The 23,785-nt window shown below is 43.6% G+C and overlaps 1 long non-coding RNA gene across 1 annotated transcript in view; it reads right to left on the bottom strand.

The window, feature by feature from the left end:
• Positions 1–9,839: 9,839 nt before the first annotated feature.
• Positions 9,840–23,785, bottom strand: part of LOC144753952 (uncharacterized) — a 31,710-nt gene continuing 17,764 nt past the window's right edge. Inside the window, exon 2 of the long non-coding RNA XR_013594611.1 lies at positions 9,840–12,670. This is a non-coding gene — a long non-coding RNA (uncharacterized LOC144753952). The remainder of the gene's footprint in view (positions 12,671–23,785) is intronic.

A 23,785-nucleotide genomic window follows, 5' to 3' on the forward strand; every position in this document is an offset into this window, starting at 1 on the left:
TTATGGGTATTCAAGATGGCCTGGAGCCTGAAAGAGTGGCATAGGTGCCTGCCTTAAACAGAAGAGGCCGGGGATGCGAGAAACCGGCCTGCAAAGTTCCCACGGTCCAGGAGGAGGCAAATCTTGAGAGGGATGCCCTGGAGCCTACAGGGGAAGTAGTGGCTGAACTGTGGGACCTGCCTGAGCTGACCTGAGCAGAAAGGAGGCCCCTACAGGGAAGAGTTCTATGAGGAGCAGATGAAGTGCCCTTCTCTTGTGGGTTAGCGGCAACAGGCTGTGTGCCCAGGGCTCCGCAAGTCTGATGAGTCAGGGCTGGGCTGAATAGACCTAGGTTGAATTTAGAGTAGGGGGAGGAGATATCCTTTCACCTGCCTTGGCCAGGTCTGCTTTCAACAATGCTGTCTCCACCTCCTGCCAGGAAGCTGCACCGGTGAGGACAGAACTGGTTTTGGCTGGGTACAGACACTCTCTGCCTTCAGAGAACAAAGAATATGTGTGTTTAAAAAGGGGGACCTATACCTCAGAACTTTAGATCACTTCTAGGAAACCAAGAGAAACCTTTGCCAGGGATAAGAACCAGAAAAGCTGAGGACGATTACTGCCCCTGTGCTGTTTGCTGTCTGGGGTTGGCCTGCAGTGGTTACTTGTTGCTAAGGAAAGGAGAAAAAGGACTTTGCTGTTTGCTTTGTCTTCTTGTGGAAGATCTCCAAGGGCTTGAAACTGAGCCTGCCTTCTGTTCTGAAGTCTCAGAAACACAAAGACTTCACCACCAGCTCCCCTGAATGTCCTTGCTGGGAATTCCAACCTGTAAAGAGGTGCCTGCTGCTGTTTAGGACCTCCAGAAACTGTTTGTTGTTGGGAGCTGGAAGATTCACGCAACGAGGATGAAGCGTGTCGCATCCGCACCCATTCCTGATGCATCGCGAGTCACGGATGCTCCCGATGCATTGCCGAGCCATGGAGAAGAAGCGTGCCGCATCCACACCGAGTCCCGACGCCTCGCGGAGAAAACCGTTGCAGCCCCTGCCTTGTGGCTGCAAATGTTTGCACATTGTCCGGATCATCGCATCCCATCAAGCTGCCATTTTGTTGCATTGCACCGGATCATCGCCACGCATCGAGGCGCCATCTTGTCCCATCGTAACCGGAACACAGTAAGAAACAAGGAACTGACGCATCACCTTCCCTGCGACCCTTTTGTTTGTTTTGCGTGACTCATCTAAGGTGTTGCATTTACAACTTGAGTTGAACTTAACTATTTCTACCATTTAAGAACCTTATTTTTGATACTGTATTGTGGATTTTTGCCGTTTGGTCTTGTTTAGATAAAGATTACTTATTTTTCTAAACTGGTGTGGTGTCCATTTGTAGTATTTTCACTGTGTTACCGTATGTGTTCACAAATGCTTTACACACTGCCTCTGAGAAAAGCCTGTCTGCTTGTGCCAAGCTACCAAGGGGGTGAGCAGGGGTCATTTTAGAAGTGTATCCCCCTTATCCTGACTAGAAACAAGGGTCCCTATTTGGACAAAGGTACCTACCTCTCCCAACTAGAGACCTCCGTTTCTAACATGTATACTGAAAAAACCAAAGCTCACAGGGACGTTATGTTTAGGCTCAGATTTCACTTGTACAAAACCAGAGAAATTCAACAGTTATAGTTACCTGAGCTAACTGTAACTTATTCCGCCGCAATGCACTGCTTATGACCTCGCAAACTAAAACACTCATGACATGGTCAGTGACTTCCCAGATGCCATTTCAAATTACATCACTTTGAACCCAACTATAAGGTTTCTAAGGTTTTTTTAATTCTATCTCTTAACTATAGAGTCAATGTAACCTTTGTTTTTAAAGTGAATTTTTAAGGTTTTTAGATTGTATTTCCTAATTGTAACCTGCAACCTTTTAGAGCGAGTTTGTGACTGAGTGCTAAGTGTCTCAGTGGGTGTGTGAGTGAGTATGTGGGTGTCTCACTGTGTGTGCGTGGGTGTGTGAGTGTCTTAGTGGGTGCATAAGTGTCTGAGTGGGTCTGTGAGTGGGAGTGAGAGTGTCTGAGTTAGTTTGCAAGTGCCTCAATGTGTGTGTCATTCTGTGAGTGAGTGCATGAGTGTCTGAATGGGTCTGTGAGTGAGTGGGTGCGTGAGTGTCTGACTGGGTGTTTGAGTGGGTCTGAGAACGGGTGCATGGTCTCTGAGTGGGTCTGTAAGTGTATGTGTGAGTCTCTTAGTGGGTCTGTGAGTCAGGTAGTGAGTCTCTAAGTATATCTGTGAGTACGGGAGAGAGAGTATGAGTGATTCTGTAAGTGGGTGAATGGGTGTTTGGGTGTGTGAGTGGTTGTGAGAGTGTCTGAGTTGTTCAATGAGTCAGTGCATGAGTGCCTGAGTGGGTTCTGATTCTTTTCTGCTCGTTTTATGCCTTTTCTGCTCATGTCTGAACTTTATTTTGCCTCTTTCTGCTTGTTCCTGACCTATATTGTGCCTCTTTCTGCTTGTTACTGGCCTGTATTTTGCCTCTTCTGCTTGTTTATGACCTTGAGCCTGCCTCTTTCTTCTAGTTTCCAACCTGTATTTTGCCTTTCTCTGCTTGTTGCTGACTTTTTCTTTTGTCTTTCTACTTGTTTTTACCTTTATTTTGCATTTTTTGCTAGTTTCTGACCTCTATTTTATCTCTTATTGCATGTTTCTGACATCTATTTTGCCTTATTCTGCTTGTTTCTGATGTCTGTTGTGCCCCTTTCTGCTCATTGCTGGCATTTATCTTGCCTCTTTCTACTCTTTGCTGACCTTTATTTGATCTTTCTTCTCGTTTCTGACCTTTATTTTGACTTTTTCTACTTATCACTTACCACAATTTTGCCTCTTTCTGCTTGCTTCCGGAATCATATTTTGCCTCGTTCTGCTTGCTAATGTTCTTTAGTTTGTCTCTTTCTGCTCGCTTCTGTGTTCTATTTTGCCTCTGTCTGTTCATTGCTGGCCTTTAGTTTGCCTCTTACTGCTCATTGCATGTCCTCTTGTTTGCCCCTTTCTGCGCATTGCTGGCCACTGGTTTGCCTCTTTCTGCTCATGGCTGATCTCTAGATTGCCTCTTTCAGATCATTGTTTACCGTTTATTTTCCCTCTTTCTGCTTGTGTCTGACCTTTATTCTGTCTTTCTCCTCATTTCTGATCTCTAATTTGGAACTTTCTGCTTGTTGCTGAACTTTATTTTGCCTCTTTCTATTAGCTTCTGACCTTTATTCTGTCTCTTTCTGCTCATTTCTGATCTTTATCTTGCCTTTTTCTGCTTGTTGCTGGCCTCTATTTTACCTCTTTCTTCTCATTGCTTACCTTTATTTTCCCTATTTCTGCTTGTTTCTCATGTTTATTCTGCCTCTTTCTGCTCCTTGCTGACCTTTATTCTGCCTCTTTTTGCTTGTTCTTGAACTTTATTTTGCCCTTTATTCTGCCTCTTTCTGCTCATTTCTGACCTTTATTTTGCCCCTTTCTCCTCTTCCCCCGGGAGTGCGGGGGAGCACGCGGATCATGCATTACTTTTTAAACATTTGCCCCAGGGAGGGGGAAGACCCCAGGGTATGGGAACTGCAGCATGGAAATCTCCTCTATACATAAAAATCAATGTCTTCAGGAAGTGGCGGTACCCAGGGCTAGATGAGGACACCATGCACCCCATCCTATTTTCCTGCTATGCACCTGGGATCAGGCCCACCACAGGGTTATTTGAAAGCGAACACATGAGTTCATGCTTGTTTATTTTTTCAGCTAATATCGCAAATTTGCAGCAATTTTCTATTTTTATAGATGTTTTTAAGTCATGGCTGGGTCCCAACGTGGTCCCCAAGACCAAGGCTTGGGGGTCGGCGTACTCCTACCCTTCCCTCCAATATGGCTGCCAACATGTCACGGTTTAAGTGTTGGCAGAAAATTAGTGCTCTGCATTTACCTACACAAGCTCGTTATTTTCCATGAAGTTGTAGTGGCAGCAGATATCACTATCTTTAGTTGTTTGAATTACTCAACAATTATTGAACGAATGACACCAAATAAAAGCGGAATCTGCGTAACCAAATCTACCTTTCTGCCAAATTTGGTGTAATTCCTTACAGTGGTTCGGGCTGTAGGCTTGTTGACAAGTCCTGCGGGAATTAACATGGGAAAACACATTTTCTTTATCCCCCTTTTTCTCAGCTGCCACTGTTCGGATCACCTGGAAACTTTCCACGTGCAACAAGAATAACTATCACACTGGGAACATTTTGTGAAGGTTCGTCAAACGACACCAAAGATATAGGCAAGTAAAAAAATGCTTTGTCTATGGAAACATGGTCCTAACTATAACTATCCTAGTCTCAAATAGTATACTCAATTTAAGTGCTCCACTTTTAAGTGTTTTCAGCAATACATGTATCTTGCCAGTTAGCATTCCCCCTCTCATTCCAGACTATCCTTCAAGCATTATCTTACATTGCTCGTCCCCAACCAGGTCATAAGTTCAAAACGTTTTCCCAAAGAATGCCATCAGCCACCTTTACAAGCACTGCAGCTGGAACCAGGTACCTATTCATGGCCCAAGTATGCATCTTTCTATGACCTGTTGCTGTCTCCAGTTATCACCCCAAGGTACAAATCTGTCAGACATTGTAGTGGACCTCTCAGACGCTTCTGGTGCCAATCCATGGAGTCTCATTTCCCATTAAATAATGGAGTGGCATTTCCATTAGTCATATCTTGGACATGTTTGGGGCACCTCAAAAGGAATGCTCTCAGCACTTTACTCAGCCACATATCTTTCACACTCTTTCTTCACCACCGGCACATCTTGTTGTCATCTCTAACACCACTCTGCTATCTCACAAGATATCACCCTGTACCAACAGGAAAGAGGATTCCAGGAAAGCAATACTGTGCCGCTTCTGTTTCCATTCTGATGGCCATTCCTCAGCACACCACTCATTATACGCAGAATCCCAAAGCTCCTGTTGCATTGGATGACAACTCCCATTTCCATGATCGCATCTTCTTGTCCATCCACAAGCAGCACCCTTTAAGTAAGTCAGAAACTACTCCCAAACCACCAAATTGCTCTTTCCTGATGTACTCAGTGGGTGATGGGGCCTTCTCCTTTCACATATAAGCACAGTCAGCCACTTAGAGAAAGCTCTGCTTGGCACAACAACTTTACATGCAAGCAAATGAACAAGGAGAATGTCAATATTGATAAATGATGTTATTCAAGTGCCCGATTGTGCGACAGTGCTCGTCAACAACTTCGCATCAACAATGTTGTAAAGCTGGAAAAAAACCACTACATTAAAAAAAAACTTTGAACACAAGGTTTAAATATCCTCAGAGTCACTGCACTGCCTCCTGGTACACATTCTGATTTTATGTAACTCTCATACCTGCACCTTCTACCTGTCCGGTTAATTTGCTGTAAACTGGATTCCATCAGCACTGAATTGAGTTCAATGCCTAGTATCATTGACAGTTCTTCAGTATTTTCAGCAGCCAAGGGTCTGATGGAGCAAGGATTCGCACATGACTCGCTTGTATTCATGAACCTCGAATAATGTTAAAAGCACTAATCAACATGTTTGTCTTACTAAAATCGCATTTTACATAAACATTGGGTGTCCGAGAGAAGCTTGCTTATGTGTTTTACTAACCATAATACGCTTGCATCTAAGATGGCTGCTGCTACGCGAGGGTTTCTATTGCGCATGCGTCTGTCATACTCACGTGACATGACGTACTCTATGCTTTGGAGGGAATCTTTTCGCTTCTGCGCACTAGTATTAATATGGCTGCTCTATGTCTTCACATACAAGAAGCTTACACTGCTGCTTTTACCAAGCTGTTCATCTGCTTAATCCTAATGCTTTAGTTAAATATAAAATAATGTGTATAGACTATAGATACATGGTATACAGTGTATTCATTTATTCTGTGTCCTAAAACTGTTTCTTTCTATTCTTTTATGAAACAATAAAATTCGGGCCTAAGAGACGTTATTACTCCATTTTGAAAGACCTTCTGCGCATGACAAGCTCCAGAGAGAAGCTGAAGTAATTTGTCATTCAAACCAAGCCAAAGACACTCACAGCCAAGATGCGCCTGGGAAGCTGACCCCTAACCTTGCTAGAGGAAGCTAAACTGTACCTATTGTATTACAATGTATTCAATGTTAAAATTCTCCATTGTTGGGTGGAATAAAGATGTCATGTGAAAATAAATTGATGGGTGGGAACATAAAATTAATATTCAACACTGAAGTATCAAAATTTGGTGTGGTGTGATGACCTCTCCTCATTCTTTGTCCAATCAAAATTGGGGATCCTTACACTTGCAACATTGTGGGGTGGTACACTGACCTGAAAAATAGTATAACTAGCGTAGGTTGAGCTAGAGAAATCGTCCAACTTGTCCGAATAGCTGACCTGTAACTGACCCAACGCACTCAATAGGTGATCGAGAGCAGAGGTGCTGCGGAGCACTCTGTCAGACGATTCGCTGACCCAATCGGGGTCCAGGAAGCTGAGGTGCTGGTGAAGCACTTTGTCGGTGAAATCGATAACCCAATCGGGGTTCTGACTGTTAGCTGCAGAGAGGGAGTAGCGCAGCGTTGCAACTGAACTGCGGGTGCTGGTCTTAACCTTTGGTGGTCCTGTCCTGATCCATATCTGGTTTTTACTGTCCTGATTCTGATCTGCACCTACAAGCCTACTGGCGACTGCAACTTTTGGGTTTTCTGTCCTTTAAACTGACCTGTGGCCAGGGTTAGGTCTTCACACCATTCCTAGGTAAATATAAATTCATGTGGGTTCGTCATTAATTTGTTTCCTTCTCTTTCCCTCCCTAAATGTTACATATTTGCATATTATGTTCCTTCTTTTTACCCTTCCTATTGCTAAAAGTTGATATGTTTCCCTTTTCCCTTGCCTTTTTGTTAAATGCTTAATCGTTTTGATCGTATTTTTTGTTCCTTTTCTTTTCCCTCCCTATTGCTAAATGACCAAAATCAGTTTATTACATTTTCTGCATAGTTACATTTTAATTCTGATCTTCATTATTGAGAGTCTAATCGTGTTTAATTTTTGGATCATGACCATTTAAGAAACTTAGATAAAGTGTTTAAAACTTTCCGAGTCTGTGGTTATTATATGAGTGCAAAAGTATTTTTACTATTATGCTAACACCCTGATCCAATAGGTTTACAGGTACCAGTGACAGGATTGGTAAGTCAGTGGTATAAGACCTAGTAGGTAAAATGACTGGTAGTAGAGCGAAGGTTACCTGATTAAATTGTGAGTTACTCATTATGGGCCCAGGTGAGTATGGTAAATTCATAGTCGGGTAACCTGCGCGCTCTATCAGGTCTATGCAGTTCTCTAGTCATTGCTATGAGCAGCATTCACAACAATTTAATCAATCAGTGGTTCCTAATATGCGGTACGGGTCCCCTGGGGGCCCACAAAACCTACTCAGGGGGGTCCATGGCTGCCTAGAAAGTTAAAAAATCTTAACAGATTAATAAAGAGGCTGATTATGATGGCAATCAGATGAGTATCCGACCGTCATCGTTACGGGAACGGGGACCAGCCCATAGGTAGTCATCAGTCCCACCTGCCAAATTACGATCAGACTGCTGAAACATGTCTCTTTGCATTGAGGCTTGTGCTGTGGCCTGGAAAAGGGCTGCAACACAAGCCCCAATGCCAAATTGCATGTTTGTAAACATCTCCACAAGCATTATAAGGGAACACAGTAACTCCTGCCCTCACTGAGGCAGTATTCCTCACCTATTTGTTGACTTTAGGTCCACTGCAAGGTATGCAGAAGCCCACCTGAAACTCTACAAATGTTCTGCAATGTGCCTAGCTGTGCCACACTTACATACTAACCAGAGTACTGACCCGTAAACATCTTCCTCTTGTTTAAACTCTTGACACCTCTGGTTGTGTATTGAAGCTTCAGGTGTTGTCCCTTGCATTTGCACATTTGTGTACAACTTTACATTAGGTCATGGTGTCCAGCCCTCTACTGAAGGACCTATATGCATGTGTAATCTGATGAGCAAGGGAGTAGCCGGAAAATCTAAATACCCTCCACTATTTTGTGCCAAAGCTCTGATGGCACCAAGCAAGCGACGCATGTGAGCTGACCCTCCCAGAAGAGCTTTTGTTTCTACCATTCAAGTATCTAACTATTCAACATTTCACCCTACTATCCACCCAATGATATCCACTATTTAACCTTTACATTCTGTCATCCATTCAGTTTTCATCCATCATTCAGTCTTACACCATTCCATCGATTCAACCATACTTTCAACCATCCACACTTTGACCACTCCTTCCTTTCCCCATTCATTCATCCATTCACCCACCCATACTTTCACCCACCCATGAACCTTTTCACTGACAACCCTTTCACCAATCCTTTCACCCACCCAGACATACTTCCAGCAATCCGCCCTTTCAATCACAAACACATCCTTTCACCCATACTCTTTCCCATCCTTTAAACCCCACATCCTTTCATCCACCCATCTTGTCACCTATCATTCTGTTAAACCTTCCATCCTTCTTTCACTTTTCAATCAACCCATCTTTCCTTACCATTCAGTTGAGTTTTTGTCTGCTGAGTTTCAGGCAGAAGAGAACATTTAGAACACCCCTTGTAGCTGCTAAAACCTTGATGTTGCTGCCGAATCACGTTTCCTTAAGAATCCCCCCATCCCTTGATGGTGCACATTGAACATAGAAGCTGTAATACCGACAGCAAATGCCCACTGGCTGTATACCTGACCACTACTGGTACCCAAAGTGCAGGCACAGATTGTTGTCCAGTTACTGCTCAAGCTATCGTCCTCCTCCTCAATCCTCACATTTGTGCCTGCTTGTGAATGTGTTAGCATATTAAAGCTATACCTGTTAGCTTTCCGGTGCTTGCTTATCTTAATAGATGCAACCTGGAACAGTGACAAGTGTTGAACTAAAGAACTTGTCATAATCCACAGATGTATATTCACAAGATCAAAAGACCCACTGACATACTGATGCTTTGTTCTGTACATTTGTCACTTTTAAGGAAGTTGTGGTGGTGATAGGGGCTTTGCCCTATTTACAATGCAGCGTTAAGCCACATAACATGGCTTAAGGCTGCCTTGTAAATAAGGACCCCTTTCATGCTATACTTAGCATGAAAGGGGAGGGCAATGAGTGTTGCTGTGGATGTTCTACCGCAACACCCATTGATTTTGACGCTGCCCCATATTTAAAAGGGTGGCGTAAATATGGGGCAGCTCCAAAATTAAGACCAGGGGAAATCTGGTCTTACCCTGGTGAAACAAGGTGACATTTTTAATTTCTCATTGCTTTTTCTGTTTCCATGTGTGCTGCGGTGTGCATCACACATGGAAATAGCAAACCGGCATTGATTGTTTATGTGCAGGAAGCACATAAACAATAATTTTCTGTTAATGGCGTTTTGCAACTTCTATGTGTGCTTCATTGAACAGCACACAATGAAGTTACAAAACGCCATTTAAAGATTGTTTATGTGCATAAAGGGACACCTTCCTGCACATAAGCAATCTTCCCCTGCAATGCAGACACCCTTGCACTATGGTGTAAGGGTGCCTGCATTGGCGCTAGGCAGCTACATTTAGCGCCAGAGCAAGGGGAAACGCAGGGCTGCACCATATACTTGAAATTAAATGCCACTTTACTAGTAAATATGCCCCCTCCTGTCTTGTCAGTACATGAAACAAATGGCACTAGTGGACACAATGTTTAAGACAAAACTTTTAACATCACCTGTGGAATTAATTCAAAACAATTTTGGGATAAATCCAGTACATTTATTCATGTGAAACACAGATTCTCATGTTCACTGAGAATACAACAATAGTATGCATTCAAAAATTCAAAAAAGGTGTCCGACTGGGAAAGGTAAGTGCAGCGTTGTGCAACAGTGAGGGTAAGTGAGAGAGGGAGGGCAGTAAGCAATATGTACATCGAAATCATGTAAAGTGCCAACCCGGCCTATAATACATGGCCAATCTATTTACAACACCATAGTATATGAACACATGAAGGACGTATCACTGTTGTTCACAATGGTAAATACAATGTATAGCCATCAACATTTTGACAATGGGGGATGAATGTAGAAACTGGAGTTCTTCCAGTAGGGTCTTCATGAGGACCAAATATGGGACACCCTGGTTGATAGGTCCTTCATGTATCCATATACTATGGTGTAGTGTTCCCCCTAAACTTATCTACCCCCCTACTCTTCTGCTGAATTGTGTGTGAGCATTAGTACTCTGTGCACTTTCTAGTGCTAAAGTGCTTGTGCTCTTTCCTTCAACATGGTAAAATTGGACCTCACCTAATTGGCACACTTAATTTACATGTAAGACCCAAGTCTTGGTACTGCTTGCAACCAGGGCATATCATTTAAATGCTGCCTGTGAGCCTGCAGCACACATTCTCCCACTCACTAAAGTAGCAGTTTACAAACATACCTCAGGCCTCCTAATGCAACCTGTAGTGTGGTATAACCCGTTAACCGCGTGTAAATTATGCCGCGGTGCGGGTGATTTCTTGCGCGGGCGGGGCCGCGGCGGCCAACGCACATGCGCAGCACTACAAAGGTAGTGCTCGGGCCGGCCGTTGGCCGACGGCAGCAGTAAACGGGTTAAACTGCCATTTCGATCCCGCAAAATAAATGTTTTGTTTGGCATAAACCTTCCTGTGTAATACTTATGTCACCCCTAAGGTAGGGACTAAAGGCTTATAGGGCAGGGTAGATGATATTTAAAACATAGGGCATGGGGACTTATGTTTTACATATCCTGACAATGAATAACTCCTGTTGGTGCCAGTTACAGAAGCAGCGTATTTCACATTTTTCAGATTTTTTTCTTAAAAATTCTCATTTTTAGAAACCGCAGTCTTGGTTATCATCAGGCGCAGCGACTTGTGATTACTGTAGAGCAATCAAATTAGCTGCATACTTGTCATGAAAAGTTACTGAGGATTGAGAGAGAACCTGATGCTTTGACAAAATGGCACGTCACTTGGCCAACTTGTCTCTCAACTCACGACAAGCCATAGTAATTATCCCCAGTGAAAATTTTCGTTCACATAGTTATCCGAGTACTCTGATTCTGCTCTCACCAAATGAATCTTGATTTTAAGATACGACTTACTGCTCTTTTCTTCTTGCACTGTCTTCTCTGTCTCATCAAACAGCAATTTTCTCCACTCCATTCTAAGCCGCACACATTTCCATTTAAAGTGCGTACATTTACTAATCAGTTCTTTTATAAAAGGAAAGTGTGTTGAGGAGTGGCCAGGAAAAAGGAAAGTTGTGCCATTGCACCCCAACAGGTGTAAGGAAAAGCATGCTGTACTCAGCAGACATTTGATTCCCCTATGCACAGAATAGCAAACTGTGCACATCCACTCATGCTCTGTACAACCTAGCTGCACATTCTTTGTCAAACTTAATAAACAGTAATAAGAAATGTCCCTGCGCACTCTAGAATTAAACTCCAAAGGCACCTCAGGATGGGTGTGCAGCCACCAGCAGGCCGCCTTCTGTGGCCTGAAGTTCAGTGGAAGGCCAGAGGTCGTAGCAGCCCCCCTCCCCCCTTCATCCACCACGGCTTTTGCATAGTCGTAGAGCGCCCAGGTCCTCTGGACCTCTCTCCCGCCTACAATGCACAGACCCCTCCTGTGAACAGGGGATTTGCACATTGTGCACTATGGGAGGAGCTCACTCAGAGTAAACAGAAAAGAGTGTCTGGAATCCCTGTATGATAACCACAATAACAGATTGCATTCCTGTACCAGAAGAAGGAAGCTGGCCAGGACATCAGGGAGAACACAGGAAGGAGGTAGTAACTTTTCTATAAGGAAAGGCACTGCTGGCAGTAGGACTACTATGCAACAACTGCCTCAGAGGCAGTGCCTACTCTATTATCTCACTTCTGTTGTAGTGACACCACCCAGAAGGGACAGATTTTATACCCCCTATCATCCAAGATCAATGATGGGCCAACACTGACTCTCTCAGCCAGTAAAGCTGTGAGTGAGGTGAGTTCATAAAACAGGACTGGGTAGTGGTAGAAACAGGAGCTCAGTTACTGTGCAGGTCTCACAGTTTGAGCTCTGTGTCATACATAACCCAAAAGTAAGGATAGATTTTCTCAGTGCAAGAGTTGCAGAAGGTGTACATGTGTGATATGGTGGTTGCGTTGTAAAATGAAACCTGTCCTTCTTCATAGTCCAGCAGAACACGAACCCTCTTGATGTCTTCATCGAAGGAAAGGTTTGTTAAGGGAGCGGTGACTGCCCGCAGTTGTCCATCCCACAGTCCTACTGACCAAAATCCATATTCAGGGGTCCGATTGTAAGCACCTCGTCTGACGACTGACCCCCTGGCAGCCCCTATGATCCAGAAGCCCCCATCTCCAACGCCCACCTCCCAGAAATTCCTCCCAGATGTGAATCCCTGTGATCCAAGGACACACGGCGCGTAGTTGAATCTCTCGGGATTGTCCGACCGGAACTTTCCTGTCTCTGACCAGGTCACACTTTTCAGATCCTCAGACAGCAGGAGCCTATAATTTGCTGTTGCTGCATCCAAAGTCACAATCACTGTGAAAAGAAGACAAATGTACAGTGAGATGATTACACAGTGTTTTGTACTGAAAGGATGATCGGATTGGCTGAACATTTTAACCCTGTCCTTCCTTTCTTGTATAGTGGTTTTTAGATGAGTGGCACTCTAATTTATTATTTATTTGCTTTTAACTACAGCTTAACAGCTTATAATGGTTGCAAACAGAGGGGAATTCCCTTCCTGAAGTTAAGAGAAGCAGAGCAAAATCCAACTTTAGCTATCAAGGCCCCATCTTCAACGATGAAAGGATCCAAGTTGGAAAGTATCAGCCACCATTGTGCACCATTCAGGTGGTGGAGTTCAGCAGAGGAATAATGCTATACTCCTCAAGGCCACAGACGTCAGTGGTGTCAGCTGTCTATTGCCGCTCTACATATGTTCTTTCTTACAGGCACAGTATAAGGGTAACTTAATCTGCAAAATAATGCCTGGGGCAAAGGTTATACCTGGAAACAATAGTTCAATATGGACTCATTCAGCAGCCAATCAAAAATTCTGACATCAGAGCCAAATGAGCAGTCACAGTATTCATAATTAATACTTTAGACCAATTAAGGAAACAATAGTAGTGCCACATGCTCATGTGATCACACAGTGTCAAACTGAAAAATACAAAAAGCCTGTATATACAAAATGTTTAAATAGCAATGATTGAACAATGAAAACAAAGAACAAGGTATTGTAGAATAATTTAGCCTGAGTTGTCTTTAGCCTGAATGCACCGTGGTCAATTGCATTTCATCTTTGTAAAGTTTGTCAGTCAGTCAAAGATACTTTATTCGGTTCATTGCAAAAACCATAAAAGTGTACTACAAAATTCATCGAAGTCAAGACCTTGATTAAAAAATGATACATTAAGTTACAGACCATATCACAACGAAATCTATATATATGAGAATGTACATTATAAATATTATGATTAAAAAGATAAAAACCGGCAAAAAGCCAATTAACAAAGATAAGAAAAAATGAGACGCTGAGGCCTAGGGGCTATATATACCACTATGTACAATGTGTCCAGTTAATTTTCCTCTTCAGTCTTAAAGCAATTGTTAAAAAATTTGCAACATTGAAGATCTCCCATGTAGTGGACAACAACTGTAAATATAAAAGGGCAGGCTTAACTTGTCTGAAGCCCTTGTCCTCGATGAGGGGAGTAATGAACTTTTTGCGAATAAAACACAAATGCTTACAAAAAAAGATAAAGTGCATAGTGTCTTTGATTGAGAAACCATCACAAGAACAAATCTCCAACTCCGAATCCTTAGTCCATCCTGATCGATCAGTAAGGAGAAGGTGGAATTTGTTCAGTCTGAAATTAGTCAATAAAAATCGATGGTTCATATTGTTGACGATACTCAAATAGGGTTCTATACCATCATTTGGTGGGCCCTAACAGTTGGTTTACATAGATCTTTTTTTTCTCTGTCCAGAAATGCTAACTGTTTATATGTATCTTTCGCCCATTTGATGTCCCCTTTCAACAGTTTGTTCGGGGAATAATACAGTTCTGGTCGGCCCAATTTAGCTGCCAATTTTTGGATATAATTCAGCCATGGAAAAGATTTATCATAGTCCAGGGATAGACAGTCCCTCAAGATTTTGTGATTCAACTCTAGTTCAGGGTTCAGCCATATAGAAATCCACTTCACTAGCGGTGCTAAAGCGATACGATCCTCCAGGTAATCAACCCCACACTCTTGATGAACAATATATCCTGGAGTACACTGTGGGACACATAGCAAGGATTTCAAAAACTTGTCCTCAGTCACCTGCAAGGACTTTACATTTTTTGACCCCCACAGATCAGCTCCATACATCGCTATAGCAGTGCATTTAGCATCATAGATTTTCAACACCGCCTCCATAAGCTTCACACTCAATTTACGAGCAAATTCCCGTACTGCCAAAATAGACCTGGCAAAAGCATTTCGTTTGGCAACCAGCTGGGGTAACCAAGTAGAGTTATCATCAAAAATTACCCCCAAATAGGGAAATCTTGTCACCCTGGATAAAACATTTCCTTCGCAAATCATGGTCTTAATTCTTTTAGGTTTACTCCCCACAATCATTACACGCGATTTAGGAAATATTTACACTTAGATTCAGCCCCTTCATATAAACTGGCAAATGAATTTAAAAGACATTGCAACCCCACAGCTGTACGTGCTATTAATGCGGCATCATCGGCATACAATAATGCCGGAATGGGAAATTTACCGGCCCTTGGTAAATCTTTACATGCCTCGGTTAAAACGACCCCTAGTTCATTAATGTAAAGAGTGAAAAGTAAGGGGGCCATGATGCAGCCCTGCCTAACACCATTAATGATCGCGATCTTACCCGTGCTATTTCCCAAGCGGTCATACCTAACTGTGGCTGTAAGGTCCCTGTGTAGGTCAGCAAGAAAATACACAATGTTTTTGTCAACTCCTAACTTGAGAAGCAATTCCCAAAGTTTGGACCTATTTACTCGGTCAAATGCCGAGGAAAGGTCCATAAATACTAAATACAGGGTACCCCGTTTAGCAATGGTGTATTTCCCAATTAGCAGGTGAAGGTTGAGGCACTGGTCTACTGTGTCTCGGCCTTTCCTGAACCCATATTGTAAACATGAGAGGGTTTCTGTGTCCTCCAGCCAAGATGTTAATTTACCAAGGACCACTCGCCCTAGCACCTTCACTGCGGCGTCAATAAGGGAAATAGGGCGGTAACAACTTGGGTCCCCCGTTTCCTTTCTTAAAAATGGGTACAATGACAGATTTGGACCAAGTGTCCGGAATATCTGCCATGCAAACCCTATTAAAAACATTAACTAAAATTCTAGCCCAGGTCTTGACATCTGATTTAAAGAGGTCGGCAGGGACACCATCGGGACCCGGAGCCTTGTTACTGGTCATCTTCCCGATTGCCTCTGCTACCTCTAGCTCAGACACCTTTAAAGTATAGGGATTTAAAAAAAGGGGTAGCTGTACTCCCCTCCCCACTGTTTTCCCCTTCATAGACTGACCTAAAATGAGAGTACCACGCCTGTTCCTGGATACCACAATCTAGGTGGCCATTACAGAAGTCCTGAAAAAAAGGTTTATTAACGACGGCCCAGAATTTAGCACTATTCCTGAGCACGTCTACTGAGGTTAGGTCTTCCCAGGCAGCTTCCCTAATCTCCCGTCTTCTTATGTCCAGGGCTTTTTTATATCTTTTCTTTAATAGGGCCACCCTGGCCCTATTCACTGGTTTGCAGTTTAGGGCCACTTTTAGTTTCTGGTTAGCTGCTGAACAGTTGCGGTCAAACCACCCTTGTTCAGCAGGAGCCTTAGCTTTCCCTGTTTGTCTAAGGTCTGATGAAACCTGGGCACAGATAGTTGAGTAAGCCGCTAAAACTTCCTCGTTCTCTGCCTCCAGATTCAAACAGGTGTCCAACTCAGAACCTACTGTAGATATTAGATTAGAGTGGAAGTCTCCCGGTATGACCCTGCTCCATCTGAGTCTGCGGGCCTGATCTGTCGGATGGATGTCCGATTTCTCCGTTCTATTTGGCACTATCGTAGACTTCAAGACCAGATCCGACAGACTCAGGACTACTGGGTTTTGGTCACTAAGGTGCGACCACTCAGGCAAATATTCAAGAATCCAATCCCCCAGTGTTAAACTAATGAAAATATAATCAATAAATGAATGACAACCATTCCCCTTAAATGTGGGTATCTCCTTATTCCGCAATGTTGGGAGCATCAAACCGTTATCTGCCAGGATTGTCTCAAGGAGACCGCCCTGTTCAGAATGTTCGAAATGAATGTCTCCCTGTTCAACAGGGCCAAATAAATCTAAAGACGGACACTCATCTGGACATCCATGGATGTTGAAGTCTCCCATGACTATGAGGAAACAGTGGTTATCATTTGTCTCCTTATAGTTTTCCAAAAACAGATTTAATGTGCCCAGGTGCTCGGTCGTGGTAACTCTGTCATACGAATTATAAAAATTAACAATTAAAATCGTTCCCACCCCACTTAAACAGATTTGTACAGCCAAGATGTTCCGTGAACCAGTGTCTAGTTGGGTGTGTACCCCTTGGATAGTAGCTGCAATTAGGATGACCAAGCCACCCTTCGCCCTCCCCATGTTAGATTGGACCGCAGGAATATGGTAACACGCGTAACCATCCAGGCTCAAGATGACGCCCGTGTCCCACGTTTCCTGAAGGCCTATTATATCGTTCATACTAATGGACTCTCTCCATACTGGGTCGTCAATCTTGTTTTTAAGACCAGCTACATTCCAGGTCATTAATTTTAAAGAGCAATCTCGATAACCTGGAGTTTCTACCATTTTGGATGTATTAGAATCCCGTGAACCTATAGCTTCTACCGATGTCGTTGAATCAGGGACGTTGATCACGACAAAAGGAGCAGGATTGGCTTTTTGGCTACCTAGTCACTCATTTTCACCCAGATTTGAAAAGATATCAAATCTATTTAAAACGGGGACGGCAAAATCATCCCTTTACCTACATTACTGTTCATTTGCCTGGTCTGAGGTGGTGGATAAAAGAAGCCCAGGGGGAGTAGATTTACATAATCTTTTTTGATTCTAGATGACCCCCCCTGTCTCAATATGTCCTCAACCAACCTTGGGGATCTAATGCTTATGACCACACAGTCTCCCTCTAGGCTTTTTTTGGTATTACCCACCCATGGGGCCCTTCTAACCATCAAAATATTATCTTCCAGGTATTCTCCCAAATCTGTTTTACTAGACAAATAGAAGAGTGTTTTATTTTTTAATGAAGACCAGTGTTCATTTTGACCCTCCTTAGTTTTCGGAACATTAGCGAGAATAATAGTGTGGGGCCAATCCTCCTCAACTGGTAGGTTTAAAGCAAATTCTCTCTTCTTGAAGGACTGTGTATATGGACCTGATCTCCCTTCTAGGACCCTAGGACCTTGGGACCTTGTTTCTCCCCCATGATAGCACTAGTCACTTTTGGGACCTGAATAGGAATAGTTGAAGCTATATTTGGGGATTTCTCTACAGGAGCCAAAGACTCTATGGGTATAGCAGTACACACTAAGGGTGTGGCCGAGCTTTCACTACTGTCCTTGACTGGGACAGAAGCGCCACCTGGCACACCTGGTACTCCCTTGTGTTTATCCAGGAGGCCCACCCAATCTTTTTATTTCAGCGGACAACCGGTCCAGCTTTGACACTAAAGGTTTTATGATGCCCTTTAACTTTAAATCAATAAGGCCAGCTAATTGGTTAAGCTGTTCGTCATCCAATTTAACGGTGCTGGGTCCTACTAGTGCATCATCTACCTTTTCTGAATTTTTAATAGGAGTGGTAGGTGTGACTGCTTTTTTCCTTGTTGAACGGGTACCCATGCGTTTCGACTGAGTTTTTCGACATGCTCTAACCACTCTGGGAACAGGGGTTGGAGGATGCTGTGCTGTAGAGTCCGATAAAACCTCCAAGTCCAACTCAACAGGTTCAGGCAATTCCAAAACAAAGGGATTGTTGTTATCACGGATACTACAGTTACCTTGACCCAAAGCGATCGGAGAAGAGGAACACGTGATAGATGGCAAAGGTTCGCAACTAGGGACTGTCGTCTTTTGGAGTTGATTTTCTTAACCACTTTAACTAAGTAGTTATCCAAAGTACCAAGGACGGGTGGAACGTTTAGAGATGACATGCTGCTACCTACTGTAAGACAATCCTGAATTGGTTCAGATGTGTAGCACAGTATGTATTGCACCCCCACTATCACTTAGGAGATACACGTGGCGCTACAGTTTACAACCGTGAATCACAACCATAGGTAAATAGGATCTCATTGTGACTTTGATGAGTAGGGTTGGAGTAGACCTCAATTTCTTTGGGCCAGGGTCTATGGCCCAGCCCAGCCTTGTCCAGCCCCGGACTGCCACAAACTGCCCCGCCCTTGTCCCGGGCTTCTCCCGGGCGGCTCCCGCGCGCGACTCGCGGGGCGAGAGGCGTTCCTGCCTTTTCATGCGACTCTGGGCGCTGCGCTGGCATCACTGACGCGCCACAACCGCCGGGGCACCTGGGGATTGAAGTCCCTGCCCTCGCGGTGCTGGCGCTCGAAGCCGTTCACCTCACGGCACTTGGGTGAGACCCCCGGTGTTGCAGTAAGCCGTTCCCCTCACGGCAATGAGCCTCCTCTTCCAGCAATGCTCCCAGTGAGCGCTCGGCGCTCCTGCCTTTTCACGCGCCTCCGGGCGCTGCGCTGGCGTCACTGACGCGCCACAACCGCCGGGGTACCTGGGTATTGAAGTCCCTGCCTAAAAGTCATCTTCAGGGTGAAAATATGTCTAGAGGACAGTTTGAGATGCAGAGAGAAAAGACAGAAAGATCTATACAGAGTCTAGTCTAGGGAAAGGAAGGTACCCAGGCTAGTCGGCTACTGCTCTACAACAGTGAAACACTTGCTGTGGCCACAGGTGCCTAAGTGAATTAACAATTGCAGAATAACATAAAGTAAAACAATAATCTTTGAAATGCTCAAAGATAATTATACTGAGAAATCCAAAGTTAATTTAGAAGATGACTTTAGGGAAATAACTATTATTAGTACTCACCACTGAATTTGTAAGCAGAAGCTTGCTGTTGGAGGTGTGCTGAGTCGCAAAGCTTAATTAGCAGCAACAGTGGGATGAAAAGTGTCAATGTTTTGGCTTAAGGTCTCTGATAAATGCCTGCTAGAACTAAGACATGCTGAAATATATTATGCAAGCAGGGGGCAAAAAAGTGTTGCAGCAGGGTTACTCTGTCCTAGTTATTTGAATTTGAAGCAATACTGGTTAGAATGAAGGGGAAAAGACTATCTTGGGTTGATCAGCACTGCACTAAACATTGAATTTGAGCTGATAACAACACAAATTCCAAAATTCAAGACTGAGAGGTGGTAGTTACAGTTAGGATTCTGAGAGATAGGAATTCCTCGTTTGAAAAGTAATATTTTTGACCCCATTTGCCGAATCTCCATGAGACTTAGCTGGCGTATACCTTTTCTACATTGGCTGATGTTGCAAAAGTTTTGTGGTGATACATTAAAGGGGGTGCAAAAAAACAAACTGGACCCAAAATATGTTTTTCCACCAATGCATTTCCCATTGAATTCTTAGACAGGCGTAACGGCAAAACGGCTGAACGGATTTTCATGAAATTTGGCAGGAATATAGATTATGCTGTGGAAATGATTATTTTCCTTTTTGCTATTTCATAAGCATAAGTTCAGTAGTTTTGTACTCTTTAACACAAAATCTTGATACACTGGGCTGCTGTTTACCATGGTATGATACAGTTTCATGCCAATTACAAAGCAGTATATTATTGGGTAATCCAAGCTCTTACAAAATTTAAAGGCAGCCATGGACTTTAGCCAACACTTAAGCTGCGTTGTGGGTTTTAAGTAGGAAGATAGTCTACGCTGGTTTATAAGTGTATAGGTAGGATAGAGGCACTTTAGGTAAGTATGTAAAGATAAGTAAAAGTATTTTAATAACTTTATATATTTTTTAAACTGTTTACGCAGTACTCCAATACTACCTATAAAGTACAACAGTACTGAATACTAAAATAAATATATAGAAAATACAAAAAACACTGCTACATCATATTTATTGGAAAATATAGTGTAGAACAGTTTTTTTTTAATTTGCACTCCAAGTGTTGCCTAAAATACATATTCTGCACTTTCAATTTTGGAAGTGGGAAATATTGTTTAGACCACACTTAGGGCCCCATTAGGATGTCGGGCAATCTGCCCGACATCCTTCCCCGGCCGCCACCCATTCCCCCCCACCATATTACTATCCGTCCGCCGCTTTCCTGTCCGGTCAACGAGTTGACTGGGCGGAAAAGGGTTTCATATGGTGGCGGTGTCTGTTAGATACCGCCATCCATATTAGGAAGGGCATGCGGGAATGCCTTGTGGAGGCCCATTGCGGGCCCCCAGGAACTCCGGAGGGTGGGGGGTGCACATGGGTACCCCCCTGCACTTCACTGTACAACATGGCAGGCACCGCACGGTGCCTGTCACGTTGTGCACTGAAGTGCGCAATGTGCATTTTTAGCATTGCGGCGGGCGGTGCTTTCCGTACTGCCCGCCGCAATGTAAAAAATGTGGGATGCGCCCGCCAGTGTGGCGGGCGCATCCTAATGGCCCCCACGGGCCCGCCGCCCTTATGGCGGGCGGTCCCGTTTTACGTCGGGATGGGGGGCGGGCAAAGTTTGCCCGCCATTCTCATGGGGCCCTTAGTCTGCGTTCCTAGGGAAATATAGTGTAGAACAGTGTATTTTAAAAAATCTCTACACTTATAAAACAGTAAGGCACTATAATTACACTTTACACTTTAAAGCCAGAAATCAGCCAAAGTGTGGTCTAAGCAATATGGCTGCCTTTTAGTTTTGTAAGTGCAGTCATTAGCCAATCATATGCTGTTTTGCCATCAACGTGTGCCATGGTATACTGTGAAATGACTGCGGCTCAATACATCACTAAATGTTTGTGCCTTAAGAGTCTGTTTCACAATGGTAAACTTACTCTTTTGTGTAAGTTTACCATTGTTTGCTATTCACAAAAGCAATTTACTAGTTGCATCTCAAGGACTAAGCACTTAAAGTAGACTGTCCTATATTTTTATGTCCGGAGACTCTACAGTTGCAAAGATACTACTCATAAAATGCCTTTGTGAATAGCAAACAATTGTAAACTTACATAAAAGTGCACGTTTACCTTTGTGAATCAAGCCATGTAACTTTAAAATTACTGAAAAAATGTAGATTCACTACTGAAGAGGACCCTTTACATCTAATAATCTATATTGCTGCTACATTTCATCTAAATTCCTTCAGCCATTTTCACACTACGTCTACTCCATTGAATGATATGCCACTCGACTTTATGACACGTCACTCCACTCGATGACACCGCACTCTACGACAGTCCACTCCATTTTGTGATGCACCACACCACTTCACTCTGACACATCATTCCAGTCTACCACATGCCATTCAACTCGACATGACACTCCACTACATGATGCTCCGTGCCACTCTATGCCAATCTGCTTCACTCAATGACACACCCCTCCACTCTACCACGTGCCACGCCACTCGTAGTTCACTGTACACCACTGCACTCTATGCCACTGCACTCCCAAAAACGTTACCACACACGACTGACACAACACTCCACTCTGCCGTACGACGCTCCACTCTATGCCACTCCACTGTACAACATGCCACTCCACTTTATGATAGCCCACCTCACTGCATGACACTCCACACCACTCCACTCCACTATACTCTACAGCATGTTACTCCTGTCTACCTCACCCCACTGTACTCTACAGCATGACACTTCCCTCTACGACAAGCTACTCCAGTCTATGACATCCCACTTCACTTACACCACTCGAATCTTTGCCCCTTCATGACACGCCACTCTATGACACCACTCCATTCTACTGCACACCACGTTGCTACACTCTACACCACTCTACGGCACTCCACAGCACTCTACCTCACTGTATGCCTTTCTACTGGACTCCAATCTATGTTTGCTGGTGCAGGAGGGGGGCGGTCCCGCTCCCACACCCCCAAACTCAAAATAAGGCTTTTAGTGTGTATCTGACTAACCCTGACTAGTATTGTGGTCCCTGCTTGTACAGGGTGTATACTCTGACATCCAACAACTTGATTTCTAACATGAATGAACTGTGATGTATACTGATGTATGTATTATGATGTGTCAACTGACTTCCGATTGCTTATCAGCCTGATAGTAACACATTCCCGAACAGTACCAGCGTGGCGCCCGCTATATTTTTTAGCTCGCTGCAGAAACGTAGTCCGTTTTATAGATTTAGTATAACACATGACCGCACCTAGAGCCAATCACGGCTCACTTATTACGCTTCCATAGCTGCTTTTTAAACACCTTGCAGCCCGGCAAAACCCCACTTCCTGGGAGGTCCGGGACGCTAACTACGAGACGAGACGGGGAATCGATCACGCCGTTTAACTGGGGTAAGCTGAGCAAGGGTCTCTTTGATTAATCCAGTAAATCGGCTAGTATGCGTGCAGGCTAAACGTGAAACGCCTTTGTATATCCAGCGCATTTCTGCCTAGTTAGGCAGCCACTAACTGATGCGTGTCTGTTTACTTTCACCTCGAAACAAGCCCGTCAACGCCCATGTGCGTAAGTGTCCTATTCACATCTATTACACGGTTGCGCCGACTGTTCGCACTATAATACTAGCCGTCTATACACTCGTGCACTTACCACCTCATTACTGGTCGCTACTTCTAGTCAGTCCCTTAGTAGCATGAAATCGCTGAGCATGTTATATTTATCTAATTTGTGTGTAAATTGTTATGATGGGCCATAAATGTTGAATTATCGTATTTTGTTTGCAGAGCTCCTTGAAAAAGGGCGCAGGAGCCCGAAATGCATTGGAGCGATCATCAATACAATGAAATGCATATGTTATAAATGGATTGTTTCGGATCATTACTGGATATGAAATAAGAATATCAAAGTAAAGTAATAATGGAACTTATGTGAAAGTGATCATTAAAAATTATTTTCAACGTTTTCATTGAGTCTTCTGATGAAGAACCAACGGTGTGCCCAAAGGCAGGGATGCGCCCATAATCTATGTGCGCACATTCCTCATTAGTACTTGAAACGTATGTGGACGGATACGTTACCTGCCGGTGCACCCCACCTTTTCTAAAAACTGTACAGTGGTTTACTCACCGAATTTGAAAACACTCTAATAGTTGTGCTGTGCACCGTGCCTACCCTCTTAGGTAATTGTTACAGTTATCTCAAGTAACTGTACCCCACCATGCATAGTGTTCTCATCAATACTTTTACAGCAAATGTTGCAGTGATATTATCAATGTTGTCATAGAAGATGTATTGAGGGATGTAATAAGTGGGGTAATTAGCAGTGCAATGGGGGAGCACAAGTTATAGTTACCTTAGGGCACGAGTTATAGTTACTCGAGATAACTATAACTATAAGTGCAGAATTTCCATGGTTTTGAGTTTTTAA

Source organism: Lissotriton helveticus, chromosome 5_1 (assembly GCF_964261635.1).
Source record: "Lissotriton helveticus chromosome 5_1, aLisHel1.1, whole genome shotgun sequence".
Taxonomy (NCBI): Eukaryota; Metazoa; Chordata; class Amphibia; order Caudata; family Salamandridae; genus Lissotriton; species Lissotriton helveticus.